Here is a 17,113-nt window from a genome sequence, read left to right as displayed (position 1 = left end):
AATTGGTATTGCCCAATGATGCATATGGGCCTTAAAGCCCATAGGAATCAATGGGCAATACCGATTCTGTAATTACAGAATCGGTAAATACCGAATTTTGCAAGGGTGCAGAGGGTGCCACTTTGACACCCTCTGGCACCCCAAAAATAGGCATGTGCGCCATGTGGCACACAGACATGCCCTAAGGGCATGTCTGTCTGTCACATGGCTAGGTGTGCATGCACACATGTGCATGCACACCTGAATTCGGAATTTTAACACCCAATTGGATTGGGTGGTAAAATACCGAATTTGTAGGGCCTTTGGGACTCAGAAGAGTCCCACCTACATCTGGGAATTACCGAATCGGTAAAAATACCGATTCGGTATTTTACAGATTCTGTAAATTTACCGATTCGGTAAATTTACAGAATCTGTAAAATCTGGCCCCCTACATCTCAAGATGCCAAATACCGGTCGGAAACGGCCAAATTCGGCCGTTTCCGACCGGTATTTGCCACATACATCGGGCCCTAAGTGTTCTTGCTAAAATTACAGAGTCGTCCGCGTAAAGCAGCGCGGGAATAGGGCGGTGATTAATAGATGGAAGGTCCTGGCTCCCTACTAACATGGCCGGTTCCAGCCCGTTGGTGTAAAGGTTAAATAAGGAAGGGGCCAGGACACAGCCCGGTCTAACTCCTTTATTTACTGGAAAGAATGGAGATAGTTCACCGCCAATCCCATATCTCACGCCAGCAGTAGCATCGGAGTAGAGTTCACGGAGAAATTGAATAAGAGGAGGGTCTACCCCCAATTCACTGAGAATGGACCCTAGCCTTGAGTGTATCACGCAGTCAAATGCTGCGCTGAGATCAACGTAAACTAGGTACAGGTTACCTCTTTTTTCCCCTACGTATTTACCTATCAGAAGGGTTAGGTTCAATGCCTGCTCAACAGTACCAAGTCCCTCCTGAAATCCATATTGGAGATCTGTCAGGATGTTGTTCACAGACGCCCAGTCCTGAAGACGTTCCAAGATCAGCCGACCAGCGACTTTCCCCAGGGTGTCCAGGAGGGAGATGGGCCTGTAACAGGCTGGATTATTGCGTTCGCCCTTCTTAAAGATTGGGATCAGGATAGAAGAAGACCAAGAATCTATATGGCCTATCTTCGTGACTGCTGCCATTACCTGGGTGACGAGGGGTGACCAGAGCTCCATATTACTTACAAAGATATCTAGTGGAACCCCGTCCGGACCGGGGGCCTTACCAGTTTTAAAAGCTGTTAGCACGTTGATGACAAAAACAGAGAGGTCAGGTCAGTCTCAGAACTGCCGCAAAGACGGAGCAAAATAGATAAGAGTCACACACTCACTCTGGGTGAATTAGAAGGCCCTCACACACCGACCTAGTCAGTGTCATGCTTCATCACTGGGCCCCACCAAAAAGGCCGAGTGCCTCTTTGGTGTGCTGCGACGCCAGAAAGACTGCGGAGCTGGTTGTGTGAAAAGGGCGTGACGTGCGGGTAACTACAATTAAAAGTGCCTAAAAGGGTATCAGTAAAAAAAAATTTTAATGAGTGATCCCTAAGACACAAGTGAAGACACAAGTGAAGAGTATTTATGTGTCTGAATTTAGATGCCAAGGTTTTAGGATTGGTTAAACTCAGAGAAATACAATAAGTCAGTCAACATGTTTCTGCCATACGGGTGGTTTCAATTTACCAAGGCATTCGTCAGGACTATACCCCGGCGGTATGGACTCTCTAATCGTCCACCCTGACCTGGGGACGTGAAAGTGAAAATAAAAATAGTGAAAAAAGTGCTTGAAAAAATTAGAAGAGCAAGTCGCTCATTCCAAAAAATGCTCCAAATTCTGGAGTATCTCAGCACTTTAAAACAGGGCGCTACTTGCACCATGGGTCTCGGGAGGGGGGTTGGAGCGTGCCTGGCACATCGCCCTCAACGCTCGCAGCCCATTCTGAACCTCGGTATCACCTCAAAACCGGACCCCGACGGTTTTGAGGTGATACCAAGGTTCAGAGTGGGCTGCGAGCATTGAGGGCGATGTGCCAGGCACGCTCCAACCCCCCTCCCGAGACCCATGGTGCAAGTAGCGCCCTGTTTTAAAGTGCTGAGATACTCCAGAATTTGGAGCATTTTTTTTGAATGAGCGACTTGCTCTTCTAATTTTTTCAAGCACTTTTTTCACTATTTTTATTTTCACTTTCACGTCCCCAGGTCAGGGTGGACGATTAAAGAGTCCATACCGCCGGGGTATAGTCCTGACGAATGCCTTGGTAAATTGAAACCACCCGTATGGCAGAAACATGTTGACTGACTTATTGTATTTATCTGAATTTAACCAATCCTAAAACCTTGGCATCTAAATTCAGACACATAAATACTCTTCACTTGTGTCTTAGGGATCACTCATTAAAATTTTTTTTTACTGATACCCTTTTAGGCACTTTTAATTGTAGTTACCCTCACGTCACGCCCTTTTCACACAACCAGCTCCGCAGTCTTTCTGGCGTCGCAGCACACCAAAGAGGCACTCGGCCTTTTTGGTGGGGCCCAGTGATGAAGCATGACACTGACCAGGTCGGTGTGTGAGGGCCTTCTAATTCACCCAGAGTGAGTGTGTGACTCTTATCTATTTTGCTCCGTCTTTGCGGCAGTTCTGAGACTGACCTGACCTCTCTGTTTTTGTTTACTTAGATTTAACCGAGGACTGAGAGAGTGTCCTTGAATCTCCCTACCTCTCCCATTGTTGTTTTGTAGCACGTTGATGACCTCATTATAATAAAATTGAAGGTCAATCGGAAATATTTGGTCCCCGATACATTCGCTTTCCATCTGAACCTCAGTTGTAGTATCGGCGGAGGGGCCACCAAATATCTTTGAAAAGTGAGCCACCCACTCGTCAGCCGTCACTGCCACATCTAGGTGTTGGGAAGATGTGGCATCTACCAAAAAGGGTGATTTGACCGTGCGTCAAAACAGGGAGCTGTCTTTACGTAGGCAGCTCTCATGTAATTGGACCCAAAGATTTTTCTTTATTTTCTTTTTACGGTTGTGCTGTGCCAATTTGTAAACCTTTCTAAGTTTAACTATCTCGGCAGTGTCTCTGTCTTGGTTGTGGAGGGCTCTTTTTAGGTCGGTTAAAGCTTTACGACAGGTTGAGTGAAACCAACCTTTGGATTCCTGTTTCCGGGATTTTTGGTGACGAAATAATTCTGCCCGTATAATTTTAATAATTTCCAGAAAACTAGCTATAATCAACTGGGGTGAGGAATCTACTGCCAAACAATTGTTCATCCATGGAAGGGCTTTAGATATCACTTTGCCGGTAATTACTTCTGGGTCGACTTTGGACCATTTTATGGAAAAGCCGTTTACTTTATCCATGGACAATGTTTGTTGGTTTAATAAGCTGACCCTGGTAAGCTGAGGTAGAGCAGTATTAATTGACAGGGTGACACTATTAGGAAAATGATCGCTAATAATGTCTGAACCTGTTTTAAAAGATTGCAGTTGACCCTTTAGTATCTGGGAGCATAGTATATAGTCAATGAGACTTGACAGACCCCTTCCATGAAATGTTGGAAGAAATTCAACGGGTGGATCCACAAGGTCATTCGCATATTCCAACTCCAATGAGAAAAGACACTCTTTCAGGGTATTACCTAAATTCGTATGTGTAAAATGGGTCAGGGAGCAACCGTTTTCGTCTTGAAGGCCACAGATACCATTCTTGTGGTTATTGCACAGAGGAACATTAAAATCCCGCCCCCCCCAAATCACATAGCAGTTTAGAGAGGTGTACTTGTTTCGTTGTTCTTTTATAAAGGATGTAATTTCAATTAGAGTTTTAACACATTCCACGGGCTGGAGGTTGTTGTAGAAGTTGACAAAAAAATGCAACTTGCACTTATTAAATGAGACCATTATGATTTGAAAATTCTCGCTGGTAAGAAGAACAGTTACGTTCATGGATGGTAAATTATTTGAAATGTATACTACTAGACCTCCCTTGGGTCTACCATGAGTTATAGAACTAGCTGGAACATGGTATGTTTTGTAACCCTGAATGTGTATAGGCTCAGTGGCCCAGGTTTCCTGCAAACATACTATTTGGTGTGCATTTACTGTGTCTAGCCATGGTTTGTGGTTTATCTTGGAGCGAAGGCCTGCTACATTCTAAAATAAAACAGAAAGGATCTGAGTAGGGTTTACCGGATCACTTATGTTAGAAGGGGCGTTGGAAGCTAAAGTACCTGGCCGTGAAGGTGAGTGTGATATCGGAACGGTGGAATGTAATTCAGAGTGGACATCACAGGTAATAGGGTTCTCTAGCAGTAAATCTGGGTCTATTGGTCTTAAGAGAGCTACCTTCCTAGTATTACCAGGTAGCTCAGTAGATATTATTACGTCTGAGGACGTTGATGGTTCAGAGGTTGTTTCTACGGGAGAGGATGCTATTAATAATCTAGGTTCTGTCATCGTATCAGAGATACCGCTTATAAGAAATGATCTCGAGGAGTGTAAAGCTGGTTGCAAGGATTTAGATTCCAAGAGCGAGAGACCTGTACTATCCTGACTATTACACACTGGTGGTCAATCCACCATTTCTAGGCAGTCGAATCTATTTGCAAGTGGAATGCCTCTCCATCCCAAAGGGGGAGCAACATCTCTGCCTCCATAACATGGCCAGTCAACCCAATCTCTTCTCCTGTCCCAATTTCCTACTTGGGTCCAGTTCCATTCTGGTCCTTCATTATATCGAGGTGTTGGCGGGTAGAAGTAGGAGAGTCTTTTAGTATCTATCCCGTCATTTGTTGCTTGCATACCCCAGGAGCAAATGTGCTCAACTGTGAGTGGGTCATCAAAGTTGACAATGACGCAGTCTCACCGGATTCGTTTCGGCTCTTTGCCTATCCAAGGAACCCTGCGAACCATTGAAACTCTACTAGCTGAATACGGTGGTAGAGGTCTGTTGATAGACAACCAGTGCAATACTTTGTTTTTTAGAGACCAGCCTGGTTCTTCCATGTTTGTGCTCAGCTCAGGAACCCCGATCATAATCACCACATATGGACTTGCTTCTGGTGGTAGGTGAATAGGGTGTCCACCCCTCCCCCTGGACCTAGGGTTAGTATTTTGTACCCCTGGTGGCTAAGCTTGAACAGGCGCCTGGGTTATAGGGGGAGCTGGAGTTTTTATTGTAACAGGACCCTTCTTCACCACTGTGGCGGGGGTCTTTTGTTGTACGGATGACACTACGGTGGCCGGTTTTGTGGCTTGCGCCCCTTCCTTGGTGGTTTTGGTATTAGATTTTTGGACCACTATTTGACCAGGACCCGCCCCCTTTTGGGGTTTTGAAGCTGCAGTCAAAGCTGCTATCTGGTTTTCTATCTTTAGGAGGGTCTGCTCAATAGGTTGCACATAAGTTTTGATTAATTCCCCTAATCTAGTCAGCAGTTGATTGTTTATACCGCAAATTTTGCACCCTCTTCCCACATTGCTGTTTACACTAAGGTTTGCTATGTTTGTGGAAAGGTTAATTGTTTCTGCAGGTGAGGAGATTAACTCTCGCTGTATTGAACCAGCTTGACTTGGAGACTGAATAGTAGTTAAGACTTTATGATTAGGTTGTTTCCTGGAGTGAATCGCTTTATGCGATTTTTTTGGTTTCTTGTGTTTGGGTATCGCTCCCTCCCTTAATTCCCTATTTGGTGCTGCGTTGGAGTCCTCCCCGGTCGGACTCGCAAAAAGAACAGGGGTTTTCTCTAACAGCATTGATGACTGTGAGTCTGAGAACTCTAAAGATGCAGACAGGTCAACAGTACATGGGACAGTGTGTGTTTCTGCATGCACTTCCAGTAGTGACCCGGGTTCCAAAGGGCGTGAAGGTGTTTTAGCAACAGCAAGGGAGCCCAACGAGGACCATTTGGCCATGGCTAAGTCCTGCGAAACCCTTCGTTCTAACAGGATTATACCCTGGTCAATTGCCTCGTTAGCCCTAGTGATAAATTGGTCAATTGGGCCAGTTATCTGAGCAGCACCTTGTGCTGTTTTGCTTCTGCTACCTCTAGTTGTCATGGTGAGTTTGGGGGATAATCATGAATAATACAATATATCAATAGAAGTAAGATGGTATTAGTCCAATAGTGATAGGTAGAATGTTTTCACGATGCAAAGGTTAATAAGGTGGCCCAGTCCAGTCTTACCCAGTCTTTAACGGGCTTAAACGGGCCCGCCCGGCGTCCTGAGAAGCGGGGTATTGAGAGCCTTTGTAGCGCCTCCTGGCGCTCTGGTGACGTGAGCAGCCTGCGCCCGCCGCAGGGGTTGGAGGGAGTGCGAGTCCTCCGCTCAGCGGTCGCAGTGATGGTGAAGGTGGCGGCGGGAGGACTCGTGCAGCAGCGTGGCGGTACAGTAATGCCCAGACAGTTTGTGTGGAAGAGCAGTAACCCTCGTAAGATTTACGAGCTCCGCCGGGTATTGAGAGCCCTTGTAGCGCCTCCTGGCGCTCTGGTGACGTGAGCAGCCTGCGCCCGCTGCAGGGGTTGGAGGGAGTGAGTCAAAATCATGCCTCCATTTCCTTTAATAAGTATTAAAAAATTAGACACTTTTAAATGATTTATTCACATACATGCTGTTTTAGGTTTATATGTCAAAAGAAAACATACAGAATTGTATACATTTGCTTTGTAGTTCTCGCCTAGGCAGAGCAAGCACTGTGAATTTGAGATCTTTTGTTTTCCAAGAGAAAAGCCATTTGTCGGCTTTATTGTGACTCTCTTTTGTTTGCTTTTTATTGGCAAGCTTCAGTAGGCTTCCTTTGTTTTTGCATGTTTGTACTTCCACTCGAGCATGGACACACTACTTGTATCCTTCCACTGATCATGCTTTTTTATACTTACTTTTACTTTGTGTTCAAGCACTGCACTAGAATGTGTTGCACTTGTTGTTGCGTGCCCTGTACCCTCCCTCCTTCCATTGTGTCCAGGTTGTAGCTTGCAACATCCACCTCAATCCTCATTCCTTTGATGCTTGCTTCCACCCACCCAACCTTCTTCCGTTGTTGCAACAGTTATTGTTGCTTTCCCCACCAATTCTCCTTTCGTCCATTGTTGCCTGTGTAATTGCTTACAACACCTACCCTCCTTCAGTTGTTGCCTTTGTTGTCGCTTGCCTCCACCTACACTACCTTCTTCTATTGTTCCTTGTGTTGTTGTTTGCAATCCCACCCAACCTCACTCCTTCCGTTTTTCTTGTGTTGTTGCTTTCCCCACTCACCCTCCTCTGTTGTTGCCCATATTGTTCTGTACCTTACCCTCCCTCATGTTGTTGTCCGTGTTGCTGCCAGTGTTTGCTTCTACCCACTCTTCCACCATGGGTTGTCAATTTGCCTGCTCTGAGTCCATCCCTTCTATCATCCATTGTCCGTGTTGCCGCCCTGTCTCACCCACACACCCAAGTTGCCTCCATAGCTGCTTATGTGCTGCTTATGTGTGACATTTCAATGGTTTAAACATACTTATGAGTGACATTCAATGACCAAATATGTGACACTTAGAGTGACACTTTCTCTTGAGTAAAACCAAGCACTGAAGTGTAAGGAAAGCGAAATGACAGTCTTTTCGAGCACTGAAACGCTCTAAAACAATCTTGAAACAGATGCTAAGTACCTCAAATGGAAGGTTACTATCACAACCATCCTCCACTATAAAAATGTGAGAAACTCCTGGACAGGCCACTACTTACCAGGGCAGCTCTTACCCTTGCTGCATTGTGGACAAAATATGGCATTACTGTCTCTGAAAAGTGCAGAATTGCGGGGCCATGATGTAATTTAGCTATATAAACACATCTTTTATCACAACTTAGAAACTAGATTTTAAATCTCCTTTTCCCATTGTTTTAGAGAACCACAATATGACATACAAACATAATCACCACAAACGGCACAGTGACAGACAGATTGCTTTGTGTTTCTCTTAATGGTTGCCCTGTCTGCAACTAACCAACTCCCTCTGCTGGCCTTCTGCATGCTGACTCTCATGTTATAGCTGCTCCTGTGTGTGGACTCACACCGTCTGCCTTTTGATACTCAACTAGTGCAGAGATGTTGCTACCTAGTGTGCTGTTTTGTTCTGCTACTCAGTGCTGCTGATGACGGTGTGGAGTAAGAGTAAGCGGAGACCTTTTGCTCTCTCTCATGGGTGTAGACGGGGAAAAACTCCTTGCGTATTGACAGTCAGCCACACTTGACAGCCGCCCCAGCTTTTTGAATCATTACAGCGTGGCACGTGTCCTTGCCATGACTGGACATAAGCAGATTGCCATCCTGTGCCTTCCCACATGTGGATGCCTATCGAGAGCAGCACGTGTGACATGAGCGACTTGTTGTTTATCGTGTCACCAGGTGGGACCCATGGGCCCCGTCCACTTGCAGCATTGCCTTTCTGGGGAGCGGCAGGAGGATTTTGAAAAAACATTCTGGTGCCAGTCTTCAGTGTGCTGACACACTAGCACACAAGGTAGTACAAACAAAGCACTATTAATGAGGCTGGGGGTCTGTAGCGATGCGTGTTCTGAGAGGTGCCAACAGCCCCACTCACTCTATGCCTGCAGGGGAGCACACAACGTGTAGCAACGTAAAAACATAATTTTGCCAATCAGTTGCCGGGTCACTGACCAATCATCGTCTGAGCAAGGGGCAGTGCACAGCTGAGTAGTCTCAGTGTTATTACTACTCTCCAGGGAGGATGTAATTGTCAGTGGTGGCTTGTTGTGGAAGTGCTGCAGGGTGGTGGGGCAGGGTGTGGGAGGGGAAGGGTGAGGAGTAGTAAACTCCAGCTTAAGGCCGAACGGAGTCCCGTTAATAAAACAATAAATAAACCGATTTTCATTTCACGCGCTGCATTGCATCGCTGCAAAGCACTCCCACGAGGAGCCGTCACTGGTAATTGTCAGAGTCTGTTTAACAGATTTAGCCATGACATGTCACGTGGCTGAGTACCGAAGGCTCAGATTCATTGTGCACTGCAGTCTGAGCTGGAGACTGCATTATTCTGTGTGATGACAATTTGTGTTCATTATTGTTAGTGAAGAAACTTAACCTTGAAGTGGCACTGTATAATGAAGGCTCACAGGGAGCACAGTTTGCACAGCACTGCCAGCAGGCAGCCGGCTGCTTGCGCTTTTGCAATGGTCTGCTCCTATTCGCAGTTTCCTATGCCCAGCAGTGCCGCTGTGTTAGGAGGTGCTATAAATGCATGATTAAGTATTTTAGTGTGGTGATGAGGAATTCCATGCTAAACTGCATTGGTCTAACCACTGATGCATGATACTTGGCAGAGCTATACCTCCAGCCTGAAAAAATAAAAAGGTGCTTTAATTCCCACCCCCTCCACTGTCCATGTTGCCCCCGACACCCATTCCTTCCCTCCCTCCTTGTATCCCCTGCTTTCCCTCCTACCCCGCCAGCAATTTAAAAAAAGGGTTACAGCCGTGTCATATCTCCTTTTTAGGGAAAGGCTAGAGGAAGCGTGCATGTACTGCTGTGAGAAACATGATGTATCTACAATATGGGCTTTAACCAAGGCCGCTGATTGCCATTTGTTCATTTTTGTTCCTATCAGAAATGCTGCCTTTTTATTAATGCATTGCTTGTAATTGCCCTCTCTTTGGGTACTTGGTTCACGACCAGGCGATTTCACTAAATGTTCCTCCTGGTTGTCCATCACAATGAGCGGCTTATTTGCTCTTTCCCTCTTGATCAGCACGGCATGCAGTGTTTTATCTATTTTTCTGTGTGGTACATCAAGCTTCAACTTTAAGCATGGATGCATTCGAACTTTAAACTGCATGCTTCAAGCAGACAGATATCATGACCGCTGCACGTTTCTCTGTGTATTTGGCATGTTCTGCTCAAGCGAGCATTATTGCAGTTTAGGTTTCCTTTCTTTTTCACAGACGGCGATTGTAAGCCACGTGAGGGGGGACCTGCCAATGTGGTCTTATGTTTACACCTGGAAGACCAGTGACTGGAAGCATAAAAGACATATAGAAATGTTACTTGAGAGTTTTATTTATTTAAAAGGTTTTATATAGCGCTAGCTGGATCCAAGAGTATCAGAGCGCTTTACAGGATAAGTTAAACATTGAGAACAGATCAAACTGAGTGCTATTGTTAACATTCAAGCTTTCAGAGTGGATAAGGATAACAGAGTTCACAAAGCATGTACATCGATAGTAGATCAGGAAGATAGAGAAGGGTTGCATAGTTAGTCTGAGGATGGAAGAAGGTGAGAGATTTTAGAAAAAGTTGTGGAAGTGATGGATGAGGTGAGTAAAGGTAGAGCGAGGAGTAAATGGCCAGAGAGGACAATATAATTAAGAACCCCAATATTTGTTGAGGAGAAGCAGCTTGAGTTTTTTTAAGAGGGGGTAAGAAGGGTTACAACGAAAATCTTTGGCAAGAGTATTCCAAATAGAAGGGGCGTTACCAGAGAAAGAGCGAGATTGAGTTGCTTTCTTTTTTAGCTGAGGGAGGATTAGGACAAGAGCGTTAGTGCTCCTCAGAGATCTAGTACACCCAGCTTTTGGGAGTTTGTCCGAAAGGTACGAAGGGGTATTTTGGTGAAGGGCTTTGTGAGTGATGCAGGCAGTCTTGTAGGTGGATTTGCCTTCAATTGGAAGCCATTTGAGGTTTTTGAGGACAGGGGAGATGTGCCGCAAGGTTGAGAACGGATTTGGTAGGGGCTAGGTGGACTTTGAGGGTGCCAGCAAGGGTGGCGTTGCCATAATCTATTCTGGAAAGGACCAGTGATTGTACAACTGATTTAAAGTCATCGGCTGGAATGAAAGGTTTAATATTTTTAAGGGGATGTAGAGTGAAAAGAGCATCTTTTGCCAAGTTTTTTATATGAGGGGCGGGATTGAGATTCTGATCGATGCTAATGCAGAGAGATTTGACCAAGTTGGAGATAGTGAGAGAGCAGGTGAGTGCTTTAAAGTCTGAGATCCAGTGTTGGATAGGGAGCGAGTTGTTTTGGGGAGAAAATAGGATGATTTCAGTTTTTTGGGGATTTAAGTTTGAAGTGGTTTTGATGAAACCACATTTGGATCTTAGTCAGGGCATCGTTAAGATGTAAGATGTCATTGTGGGATTTGATCTTGTAATATAGTTGTGTATGATTGGCATAGAGGTGGTAACTGATTTTAGCTTGTTTAAGAATAAGTGGGAGGGGTTCAATGAAGAGGTGGAAAAGAGTTGGAGAAAAGATAGAGCCTTGTGGGACGCCCAGGGATACAGGTTGAGGTTTAGAGAGGTAACCGCTGAGTTTAATTTGTTGAGTTCTATTTTGGAAATAAGAGGTGAACCACTTGAGGACATTGCCGTCAAAGCCAAAATGGTCTTCGAGAATCTTGAGTAAGGTGACATGGTTAACAGTATCAAAGGCACCAGAGAGGTCAAGGAGAATGAGGAGGGAGCATTTGCCTTTGTCCAGGGAGCGATGTATGTCATCCGTAGTGTTGAGCATTGCTGTTTCCGTGCTGCATCCCTTTCTAAAACCTGACTGGAAAATGTCAAGGAGGTTGAATGTGTCAATGTGATTGTCGAGCTGTGTCAGGACGCATTTTTCGAGGGCTTTGGATAGGAAAGGAAGGTTGGAGATAGGGCGTAAATTGTTTAAATCATTGGAGTCCGCCGCAGAGTTTTGATGATGGGGTAATTTGGCCTAGATGGAGGGAGGCAGGAACAATACCAGTAGCAAAGGAAGAGTGATAATATTGGTCCATAGTGGGGCAATGATGTGTTTAAGTTCTTGTACTAAATGAGCAGGGAGGGAATCTCTGGTATGCGAGGATGGTTTAAGCTTGGAGATGTTGTTGAGAACAACACTTTCTGATATTGGACAAAAATCACTCCATGATGCATTGTTTTTTATCTGGGGGTCAATAGAGTTAGGATCGTACTGGGAGAGAGAGAGAGGAGGAGTTGTGGGGGGTCAGGTGGGGGGAGGGAAGTGGAAGAAGGTACCAGTGGAATGCTAAGGAGGGGGTGTTGGCTGAATAGAGGGGAGGAGGGGTGAAGGATTGATCAATCTTGGTGACTTTATCAGAAAAGAAGCTAGAAATTGTTTCACACCTCTCAGCAGTAGCAAGTAATTTTGGAGGGCATGTGCTGGTTTGGTTTTTGACAATGTTAAAAAGTTCTCTGGGACGCTCTGAGTGCGCTCTGTGCCTTGCTTGCTTGTGAGAATAGACTGCATGTAAAGAAGTGATCCTGTACGTCGTGTCAGAGCTGTAAATATTAACACACATGATGCCTTGTTTCTCTCAGCTATAGTGCGAAGTTGTTGGAAAATGTGTGTTCTGTTATGAAACCACAGCCCACCATGTAAGAAGCATTGTGTAGTTCACCTTAAAGTGCTTTGTAGTCCTCCCTCCCTTTCAAACATTCTCCAATGGAAACAGTGGGTAACAAAGAAAGCTAATCAGGCTGGTCCATGGATTTTTGCTACCTTTGACAAAGTGACATTTAGCACCACTTCACCCCCTGTACTCTTTGCTAATTTTATGATAATGCTGATGGTCCTCTGCTCCTCTAGACTTAAGGCAGCAGCCTGCTCTTGCCTTGTTCTTGAAACTAACTCTGGAAGATGATACTGTTTTCCCGCTGAGCCCCAACTCCATAGCATGCCCTCCACTACAGCTGCGATCTGACTGCAGTCGTAGTGATGTGGCGTTTGGCTCAGTCTGTTGTCAGATTTCCCACCTCTTCGTGAATGTGCTTTCTGTTACCATTCTGACTCACCAACTGTTTAATGCACCATTGTCCGATAGACATGTGAGCAAAAAAACATATCTTCTCTGTTTGATTTTGCAAATAGAAGAGGACAGATGGTATCTAAAGCAGATTACCTGCTAGGTGTACATGTTGGTCTTACCATCAAATTAGAACCTGATTATTTTTACAGTGCTTGCAAGTGTTTACCATTTATAGCGCTGTAAATAACAAGTGTGAAAAGCTACAATGGTTCTGTCGGGAAAGTACAATTGCTTCACAATCATGAGCTTGATCATCAAACAATCATTTGAGTTTGGAACATTAATGTATAGCAAAGAAACACAAAAAAACAGAAATTTGCGTTGTGTTACTTTTTGTTCAGTAAAGCAGTATTGATATGTATTTTTGTTATAAGGCTGTCAACAATTGAATGCAAGATTGTGGTGCCATATAGTATGGTGAAAGAAACGTGCTCAGTGACAAGTTCTAAATTAACTAGCAACTGTGCAAACTACCAGAGATATTGGTGTCTTCGTTGTTCTGGCCATTTTTAACTTACTCTTTCATGAAAATGTGTACATAAGTTTGATTCACCCATGTATATATGACACTCACTACACCATTGTCACTGAGCTCGACATCGATGGTTCCAGGTGTCACGGGGAACCCTCCTGACTCTGCTTCGGTGGCGCATCTACGTGCCGCGTCAGGCTGTTCAGCCCCTGTTTGCTTTTATGGTACTACCCCTCTTTTGCACTCAAAACCACAAATGAAGGGTGGTTTAAAAATTCTAAAGAACAGAAGTACTTTGTATGGGTCAGGCGATGGTGTGCAATGTGTGTTCAAACTCGCAGGCGCCCCTCAAATAGACTGTACATGGGTGCCATCGAATCACACATTTAAGCAAATCATTATGAAAGCCCCAGGGTTGGATTTTATGTGCAAGGCATTTAGAAATTTCACCCATCATGGTAATCTGTGATATAATAACAGATTCATAGTAATTGCTTAGTGCCGGTGTGGAAGAGTATGGGCAGAATGAGGTGGAAAGGTCAAAGGACCTGTTGTGTTCATGCTCCTTCAAGATTATTAACTATTTTTAAAGGCGCTATTAATGGTTTGGGTAAAGGATGGAAAGGGTGTGGCTATTTCTTTAATATAGTGATGCCCACACTGGACGCAGACAGGTAGGCTATTATCTGTGCGTCCAGGTCTACAACAAAATTATTCTCATTGAGGTTGTATTAATTTCCAATCTGGAGCCATGGTATTTCATCATTCAGTCCTGTGTCCCATATACGTAAGTGATAGAACCACTGTTGTTCTCTCGTGTGGAGGATCCCCCGGATATGAGGGCCTGTTGTTTTATGACCTCAAGTACCACCCATTTCAGATCGGTGTCCTTGTGATTGTGTTCCAAGCAATGCCATGTCAACTTTGTATCCGATTTTTTTTGCATCTAATGGTGCTCATGTGTTCGTTGATGCGGGCCTTGATTTTTCTGGTTGTCATTCCCACATACATAAGATTGCAGGAGCATGTGAGCAAATAAAAAATACATTCTTGCTGTTACAATTGCTAAAGTTTTTTAATATTCATGAATTGTTCGTTTTTATATCCATCATTTTGGTTGTGCTGGTAAATGGGCATGCCACACATTCTCCCCATGCGTAGTGTCCAACTGAGGTTTGGTTGCCCCATAGTGTGGTTTGGTTCAGGTCCTGGATACCCTGACTGCCCACATGGAATCAGTGAAGACTCAGGGAAGAGTCCATGAGCATCGGCTAGATGTCCTCGAAAATTAACAGTCGGACCTCCATGACTTCCGGGTCGAAACTAAAAGTCAGCTGTCTCAGATGGATCGCCTCTTATCCGTGATCAGAGCCAAGAACGAGGATTTAGAAGATAGATCGCGTCGGAACAACCTACACATCACTGGCATCCTGGAGACCACGGCGATCACGAAGATGGAAGTGTTCTTAACGGAATTTCTGCTGGACTTGTTTACTGCTCATCTTTCACCGGTGTTCGTGGTGGAGAGGGCCCATCATACTCTGGGAGCCAAGCCGCCTGTTGGTGCCCCTCCACGGCCAATCTTGGCCAGACTATTGAATTACCAAGATCGAGATGTGATTTTACGTCAGGCTCGTACCATGGGGCAGATACCACATCAAGGCAACCATATCGTCTTCTATCCAGACTTCACCCCCGTGGTCCAGGCGGCCAGACGTGAATTCTTACCAGCGAAGAAGATCCTTCTCCAAGCACAGGTTCCGTATTCTCTCCTTTACCCTGCCAAAATCAAGGTCTCCTATGAGGGCACTGCTCATTTCTTCACAGACGCCAAGTCTGCTCTAAAGTTTGCTAAACATGTTGGTGGCAGGTGCACCAAATCCAGTCCCAGACCAGATGCTGCCTCTTCGCTACAGCTAAGTGATAATGACTGATGAGATAGTGCTTGTTACTTTGAACTGTTGAAAAATTGCTGATGCTCCTGTTCCTACCAAGCACTGTTGTCTTGTTTGCAGTTTGTATACACAGGACATCTTATGCTCATATAAGTCGTCTGTTAAATGTTTAGATATGATGTTGCAGGTGGAGTGGTGTGGCTCACTGGTTAGAGGCGGCAGACCCGGAAGCAGAGAATGGCCCGGGACCAAGGTTCAATTCCCGATGTGGCAGGGTCGTGGACGAGGGTCAGCGGACTCGATAATTCTCGCCTCGGTGCCTACTCTAACCAGGGATCATACTTGGCAACTCTGGGCATTAGCTTGCCTCATCTCTACAACGGCCCCCCACATTCGCCGGGGATGCCTGGTTTAACCTTGGAGATACCCAGTAGGGACCATCTCACAGGGATAGCCAGGACGGGTTCCCCAGCGGTCTACAGCGCCACGACACCTCAGGGCAGCAGTGCGCTTTACAAGACACATACATTACATTACATTACAGGTACCTGTTAACTTGGTTCACTCCTATTGGTCTGCCATCAACGTTGCGTAAGGCCGGCATATGTCTTCCGTCATAATATGTTTAATTGATGTATTTCTGTTGGGCTACGGCCTGGGGGGCTTGGGTCGGGGTGGGAGGAAGAAGCTGTGCTATATCTGATGGCAATGGCAGGCTCAGTTAAGATGCTTCTATCCCTGGCCTGTACGCTACCCGACTTTCCACACTGGTTATGCTGCGGGCCTTGCCTCTTGTAGTTTCTTGGCCACCCTGCTGCGGTAGGGGAGCTGGCCGGCTCTCTCTCGTCCCCATGGGAAATTTCCCTTGCAAATGTTATGTTGTGTTTCATGGGAGGGGGGTCATACTTCAACCTGATTGGGGGGTCGAGGTGGGTGGGGGGTGGGGAAGGGGGAAAAGTATTTTTGTTTTTTGTGCATTGCCAGCTAACAGAATTTTAATTGCCATTATGCCAGAGTTACACACACACTGGTCCAGTTGTAGCATTGTTCTATATGTAGATTTACCATCACTCACAAGTTGAGAGTGAATTGCCTGACATAGAACATACGCGGTCTAAATGACAGTAGGAAGGCTAGGTTAGTGCATGCTTATCTCACCAGGCACAATATTGATCTCTGTTTATTACAGGAAACACACCTTCGGTCCCAATCTTCTGCCAAGCTCTGCAACAGATGATGGGGCGCAACGTATGCATCCGCCTACTCGTATTACTCTCGAGGGGTGGCGGTGCTGGTAAAAAGGGGTCTAGATTGGCGAGAGAGGGAAATTCACGCTGATCCGGATGGCCGTTACATTATTATGCTGGGTCAATTGGTGGGCACTTGGCTAACCATTGTTGTGGTCTATGGACCGAACACTGATTCCTTCTAATTTTTTTCCGATCTTTGGGCCAAGGTCCGGGCCACTGGTTGCACAACGGTTTTTGGGAAGGCGACTTTAATGCCATCCTTGATGATAGTTTAGATAGACAGGGCTCGGCGAGAACGCATCACCCTGCGTCTAGTAAGGTCCTGAATACTTTTCTTAATGATGGTGACATGGTCGACATCTGGCGCCTCCGTAATCCCCTGCTCAAAGAAGGCACATGCTTCTCTGGACATCACCGTGCCTGGTCCCATCTTGATTATTGGCTGGTGTCTCGGGATGTGGCTAGCTGGGTGGTGGATACTGAACACTTGTCGAGAACCATTTCTGACCATTCGCCTTGTCTATTGACATTGTCTATTCCTGGTACCATACATGGACAATTTTCCTGGAGACTCCCCCAGCATGCACTTCTTGATGAGGCATTTAACGAGGAGATACGCTCTGACATTGTAGATTACTTTGCGCTTAACACGGGCTCTGTCAATACCGAAGCC

Source organism: Lissotriton vulgaris, chromosome 7 (assembly GCF_964263255.1).
Source record: "Lissotriton vulgaris chromosome 7, aLisVul1.2, whole genome shotgun sequence".
Classification (NCBI taxonomy): Eukaryota; Metazoa; Chordata; class Amphibia; order Caudata; family Salamandridae; genus Lissotriton; species Lissotriton vulgaris.
The sequence above is the reverse complement of the archived record's forward strand: the minus strand, read 5'-3'. Positions refer to the sequence as shown.